The sequence below is a fragment of the Cornus florida genome, unplaced genomic scaffold (assembly GCF_030987335.1).
Source record: "Cornus florida cultivar Cherokee Brave unplaced genomic scaffold, ASM3098733v1 CherokeeBrave_3.0.0_Hap2_Chr01, whole genome shotgun sequence".
In the NCBI taxonomy this organism is placed as follows: Eukaryota; Viridiplantae; Streptophyta; class Magnoliopsida; order Cornales; family Cornaceae; genus Cornus; species Cornus florida.
Genome location: NW_026775571.1, coordinates 90575856 through 90583567, shown reverse-complemented (window position 1 = coordinate 90583567; position 7712 = coordinate 90575856). Strand labels below are relative to the sequence as shown.

Below are 7712 nucleotides of genomic sequence, written 5' to 3'. Positions count from 1 at the left end.
CTGAAAACCACTGTCTAGCCACATACCATCCTTTTAACAAGTTTTAAAAATCCATAAAAACATATTAAGGTGACTTCTGCTTAAATTGTAATTTCTAGATGTTATTTTTGCCATTTTAGCAATCTCTTACTAAATATTTGTGAAAGATTATATTAAAATCTTATTCTTCCTAAAGTTTATCTAGGAACCATTCTTCCTAAAGCTGATTCAGAGAGAGAGTGTACAGCTCATAAAGATATGTTAGAAGGTATGCATCACACACCACCTCATATAAATTATAGCATTTGATCGTTAACATCTCCATAAGAAGAGTACAAAAAATCTTGGCATTCATCAACAAAAGGCCATTAATAAACAAAGAAATTGAAATTAAAATCAAACACACAAGAAGAAATATAATGTAACTGACATAAAAATTATGAACATAAATAACAAAAGAAAGTAATTGTAATAAATAGAAAAACGATTTTTTTTTTTTACCAAAACCAAAACACAACATAACTCTATTCTTGCAGAGAAGAAAGTAAAAACGAAAACCTCAAAAAGAACAGACTTTTACCCGTAATTGTATACCTATAATGGGCAGGATTCATCAGCAAAAGGAGATTTAAGAAACAAAGAAAAAGAAAGTAAAATTAAAGATAATGTTACCAACATAAAAATCCTGAATAAAAAAATATTCTGAACAAAAAAATGAAGGAATTGTAACCAATACAAAGACTAAAAAAGTTTCATTATTAAGTAAACTCTGAATTCTGAATTTTTACAAAAATAAAAAACCAACGAAAAAAAAAAAAAAAGAGGAAAGAGGAAAAAAAAAAAAAAAAAAAAAAAGCAATAAAAAAGAACTAATTTTTACCCTTAAATTGTATACACAATCGCCTCGATTCATCAACAAAAGAATAAACAAAGAAAAAGAAATTAAAATCAAACACGCACAACAAAAGTAATAATAATAATAATAATAATGTACCCAAAGAAAAATTCTGAATAAAAGTTTAAAATGTAGTAATTGTAACAAATAGAAAAAGTAAGTAAGCAACAAAAAAAAAAAAAAAAAAAAAAACGTTTCATTCTAAACTCAAAATTCTGAACTTTCACTAGAACTCTATTCTTCATTTTAACTTCGATATCTGGGTAACATACATATATATGAGTATCTTTTTTCTTTCTATCAAGGTTCTATGCCTTGTGTTGGTGTATCATTTTTTATTAATAATGATATGAAGGGTATGTGAGTTGCTTGACATCTGGGTATCATTAGTATTGATTGGTGGCATACTGGTGTGTGAATTCACCATTTTCCTTGTAATATAACTTCAAATTGCATGTTTGTTACTCCAATAAGAGCATAAACACAGTCCTTTCTTTTGTTAGAAAAACCATGTTTGAATCAGGTCAAACCTCTGGTTTTCACAGGCCTAAATTAGTTGTCAAGAAGGCCTTGGCTAAGCCTCAAAGTGAAGGCGATGGTGCTGTTGTTAGGAAAAGAATTGGAAGGTACTCTGATTTTCTTCATTTTTTTTTTCATCAATTCTTTGGATATTATGTCATTTGGGTATTGAAATTTTTCTGGGTTTTCTCAATTTTGACTCATGATCACTTGTTATTTGAACAATTTGTCTTATGGGTATGAAATGTTTTGTGTGTTTTATGCATTTTGATCATACAGTGTCACCTCCTACTGGATTTCCTGATCACCCACACAGAGGTTAAATTAAAATCCTCATTTTTTTTCTATATTTTTTATTTAAAAAGAACCCTATTTGTGCTCATTTTCTTGGATCCTGAATTGCATGCTAATTTTGCAGTTTTTGAGACTGTAACATATATGTTGCAGTACTCTTTTTTTTTTTTAGCTACAATCTATTTGAAAATTTGCTTGTGAGAAGGTTGAATTGTTAGATATTGAACGTGGGTTTTAATGTTAATTCTTAGACACGACTAATTTGGTTTTTTAAATAAAGATGGAGGCAAAAGTCATTTCAAGAGAAATTGGTGTTTATGCTGATTGAAGGACTTCGACAGTTGAATATTGTGGTCTGGAATAACGATACTATCTATTACGAACGACTCCATTGGCAGTGAGTATTGAAATCTTTTAATTTTTTTAATTTCTCAATCTCTGCACTCGGTTTTATCTAAAATCTAGTGATCTCTCTGGTGTTTTATTTAATTCTAGGGTTCATTTACAAAAATCCTTTCTCAAGGCTATAATGACTGCCCTGGCCACTTCAGACTAAAATTAGTTGGTATAATCTTCTTGATTGAAGATCATTACTTCATGATTAGCTCAGGTTTGGTGAATTCTAAAATGTAGTAATAAATTTGAACAATAATGTTGGTTAAGCTTAAGGTTAAATTTATAGACAACGCTTTTTTTTTATAATCAAATAAAGTTTTTGATAGTGGTTCTTATCACATATGACAAGTTTTAGGAAGTTGCAACAGAAGGCTATTACTGTTGGGAATAGGCACGTTAACTTTGAGTCTATACCCTGCAAATTCCCTTTTTGCTGAAGGTATAATGGTTTGTAGTTAAATTTGAAGAAAATTCTTAATGGCCACTTCAAGAATAACATGAGATTTTCACTGTCAAATGTCTTTGTGGAACTTGGATCATATATCAAATAGTAGTGATTAATATAGTATATACTTTGCTTTTTTTGGTTTGAAGACATAGTTTTATATGGTAAAATTGTCTCATATGTAGAGCATGACCATATTCCATAGAGTGGTTATTTTATTCACTTCACTAACTGTATGATGTTTATGAACATTTCTTCCTTTTCTAGAATATTTTGTTCTTCAATTGAATTTTGTGCAGAATTTGATTGAATAATACATCTTAATTTCACAACAACTCTAATTATTTTGACAGTTCTTAGCATTTTCGAGATGCACCAGGGTACATGACTTTATGGCAATATGGCTATAGGTTTTTCAAAATAAGGACATTAGAAAGAGGCACTGCATTTAGTTCCTTACCCATTCTTTCTTTAAAGCTTTAGCATTAATTAAGTTTAGTATACATGCAACAGTGAGAATAGAGTGTTACAAGAGTGTAAGTTGCTTACTTTTTGTGATGATTTTAGTTATTTACATGCTTGTTATGTACCTTATTACTTAGCGATAGTGCGGATTCTTGGTTTTCATTGTATAATGGTGTGATAACAAAGTTTTCCTTTCTACATACAGTGATCTTGGAAATGCAAATTTATCTGGTCAACTGGCTCAGCAGCTTGGTCAGCTTTTGAATTTCCAGTTCTTGTGATGATCATAAGAAGAGTAATGAGCAAAATGGTTAAGTTCCAATCCAATGAACCATTACATCACCATTAAATATTGTCTTATTTATATTTTATCTTCATCAATTTGATTATAGGTAATATACTAGCTAGTGTTATTGTTCAGTTTTTATTTGTTCCGTTTTTTCAAATTGTAGATGTTTAAAATGGGGACATACCTTTTCAGGAAGGTGCATTTCAAGGTTGGTTGATAGATGAAAGAAAACTAGGATTGGGTTTTTCATATACATTTCTTACCTCAAGTGAAGTACTGCTCAATGTGGGAAATTGGAATTTCGTGCATGGTTAAGGGTTCTTTTGAACATTTAAAGGGTTCTTTGTTAAATTTAGAGATTATCATGGCTTTTATCACTTCCTTGGCCCCATTCTCTTTTTATCATTTTATCATTGTAATGTCTTCATTTGGAGTCATATAATTCTCTTTTATTTAATCATGTGTATAACATAAAGATATCACATTTAGCCTTTCTTATTTTTCACTATTTTTTTTTCTCACTTTCCTAATTTCTCTCACTTCTCTTGGATTCAAACATATAGGAGATGCATGGAAGATACTATTTGGAACGGCTGGAGCAATGATACCTGACTATGAGGATGTTGAAACCATTTGATGTTAAAGCTGCTACTATTTGGAACGGTTAGACCAATATTGATACCTGACTAGGATGTTGAAACCATTTGATATTAAAGCTGCTAGCGAAGATTTTGTAGTTTTTGTTTAAAAAATTGGAGATTTTATAGCACTATTGTGGTAATTCTTTTTCTAAACTTGATATTGGTATAGAACATATTAATTGTGTTCTTTTTATTCAGAATTTGTTCCATTTGATTTAGAAAAATTGCATACACAATCTCCTTTTTTTTGTTCTTCATACCTTGGACTTGCAACACAGAATGTTTTAATCACACAAATCAAATCGAGCCCAAAATAAAAACATAATAATAAAAATAAAAAATCAAATGAGTATTAGGGACAGTTTTTATCTATCACAAATTTAAAAATAAATAATACATAAATAAAAGAATTATGTATTAGGGACGGTATTTATTGTCCCTAATACTATATATATTGGGGACAGTCACCAAAACTGTCCCTACTATATAAATAATTAGTGACAGTTTCTACCGTCCCTAATACCTTTTAGGGACAGTATTATTTGGGACAGTAGGTATCGTCCCTAAAGGTCTAGTTTTTTGGGGACGGTCATTTTTTACTGTCCCTAAAGATCTTTTGGCACGCAACAATTGGACGGACGATTTTGATCATTAGGGACGGTCTTGGGGTTTTTAGGGACAGATTTGACTGTCCCTAAAAACCAAATTTATTGTAGTGAATCAATCGAGGAAGATGGGGAATGAGAAATTTAGGGAAGATATACATAAAAGGGCATTATGGTCTTTAATTTTTCATAAGGGTTGTCTGGTCATTTAATTATATTTGGGTTGTCAGGTGACTTGCACGTGCTCAAAATTCACCGACAGATCGCCGGACAGGGTAAATTGCTACCAAATCCCTAGTCCAAGGGGGTTAATTGTCAAATTATTAGATCAGGGGGGTTCTTTTCTACATGGCCAATACTTCAAGGGGTTTTTTGCACTTTAATATATATACCGCTTGATGTGACAATACTTCAGTCTAATAGATATTTTTTCCCACCACAAATAACAATAAGGAGTAAACTAATGACAAAATATACACATACAATGAAAAAAATAAAAATAAAATAGGGAGTAATCCTGAACATACAAAATAGAATAAACTAATGAAAAAATATACACATACAATGAAAACAAAATATTAAATAAATAAACAAGTTAGAGAATGATTGTCTTCTCTTTTTAGCCAAAACAAGAATCAAGTACATGTACATGTACATGTACAAGTTTACAATAATCTGGTAGAGATAGTCAACCAAGTCAGCTCATATATAGATGAGGATTGATCATATATAAGTATATTTTTTGGATTTTTCTAAGAAATTCAATTAATTAATCAGGTCATATATATGTGAAACCAAATTTTGACTATGAATTTGTCAAGGGACAGTTTACATGAGGAAACGCAAGACGTGTGTGGGCACCTTTCGTAGAATTTGAATCCCATATTGCATGCAACAATGTCATAGGAGAGGTAAGGACGCGCGCCCACACACACACACATATAGATAATGAGTTGGGTTTTAGTAAAAGTAAGCCCAACCAGCGAGCCCAAAGGTACTCACTGCGAAGGCCGACGAACATTTCAAAACTACAACCCAGCGCCAGGCCCAGCCCAAAACTAATCTCACAACCCTTAAATTCAAAACAAAGAAAAGGTATGTACAATGTGTTAGTAAATTAACCATCACAACTTGCTACCTCAACAAGCTAACTAATTACTTGCTCAAAAGTTTATAAGTGAACAGAAACTTGTTATTACCACCTAGGGTTGTAAGTCAATGATTCCCAACCCATAAGATTAAAGAATATGCATAGTAGCGATAGAGATGTTTCAGAAGACAAATCTGATGTGACCTATATTTTTACTACTTTATCCATACGTGTACAATAAATCCAATTTAGAAATTATTGAAAAAAATAAAATAAAAGATAAGTAATAGAAATTATCGAAAAAATAAAAATTGAGTGTGAAATAATTGGGTGTGATGGTGAAGGAAGCTAGAGTAATTTATCAGGGATTTCAGGATTGTGGTGAGGTAACAGGTTATGAAGGAGTTGTGGTATGATGTTAGCATAAGATCAATGTAGGTCGAGCCTGTAAATAGATCCAATTAATCATATATTGGAGAATAAACTTCTAGATTAAATCAAGAACAAAACCTGTTTCACCAATTGATTCATATATATATATATATGATACACTTATTACATAGCAACAAGACATGCAAGTACCATACTCCAGCTATTGTAGGCTGGCCTTAAAATACATATGTAGCTAATGCTAATATCAAACTGATTCAAATGAAGCATAAACTGAGTTTCAGAGGAATGAACACTTTCGCGCAGCCATTTCTTTATTTAGTCTATGGAACAAAGTGTTGTCTAACAAAAAAAACTCCTACTTCCATGATGTTTGAAGCTTTGATTGTAACGAACCGAGTTGATGATCATATTTTCCTTCTTGGGTCTCGACTGAATCGATGGTAGAGTCTTCACACCCTTTTGATTTTGGTATTCCAATGGATTGTAAATTGCTTTCATTATGTCTTTAAGGAGATCTGTATTGGAGTCGAATCGGTTGCTAGAGTTGAAAAACATCTGAAAACTTTACAAAATAAATGGAGATGCTTGCATGGTTAGGGCAAATCATTAAAGCCATCCATCAAAACATGTTCAAGTAACTCTTTTTTCTTTTCTTCCACCCTTACATTAGTGATTGAGCTTTCAATGTCTGCCCGTGGATTTTCTTTCAAATCAAGCAAAACAAGGTTCATCTTCCCATCCTTTTGTTCCTTCTGCAAAATATATGAATATATATGAAATATTTTAGAATATTTACATGTTAATAGTGGGCATTAATTTAGATGTTATGATCTCTCATCCAAAGAGAGGAAGATGAGTGTTCGAGCCCTGACAGAGCAATATTGTGGGGGTGTATACGTGTATTTGAACTTTACAAAAGGGAAAATGCTTACATGTTCATGAAAAGGTACGTTAGTTAATTAACTAACCTGGTAGCTTTGAATGTCATTCAACAAACGAGCAGTGACCATGAGCAATTTAGTGGCAGTTTCATACTACACGAGCTTGAGTAATTTGTGAGGCAAGCTCGGACTCATAAAACACGAAGCCAAAAGAACTATAGTGTGCGTAGCAATCAATATCATGCCTATTTTATCGATGGATGGTATATATCCACTCTTGCTCCATATAGTTTCTGTTAGCCACGAAACAAATGTTTCGCGCCACTTTCATACAAGATTTTCTAAATTATTTCGAGCTTTACTTGAGAAATAGCTCAAGCATTTGTGAAATAACTAGTTTAACTACACACGTAAAAAAACTTATGATATCTTGTAGATCATTTGTTATGTCACACCCTTGTGGATGGAGTTGTTTCGCTGCAATGTCCATCACAAAATTGTCAAGGGCAAGAAAGATAATCTTACCATGGCCACTTAAGCCTTTACCATCCCATCTGTTATAAAATAAAAAATAATATCTATATCTATATATATATATATATATATATATATATATAATGTGAGACAAGGAGATCTAGAAAAACAAAGTACTATGCAAGGTGTTCGAATTCTTAAATAATTCTAGACTGAAAATAAAAGCCTATATATATATATATATATATATATATATATATACCTTAGAACTGCATTGGTTAATCGTTGTAACTCATTCATAAAAATCATCAGCAACTGTAATAAGTATTGCACTCTTGGCAACTAC

At 31.5% G+C, this 7712-nt stretch overlaps 1 pseudogene; it reads right to left on the bottom strand.

Annotated features, from left to right (window-relative positions):
* Positions 1–6047: 6047 nt before the first annotated feature.
* On the bottom strand, positions 6048–7712 carry LOC132277280 ((E,E)-geranyllinalool synthase-like; annotated as a pseudogene).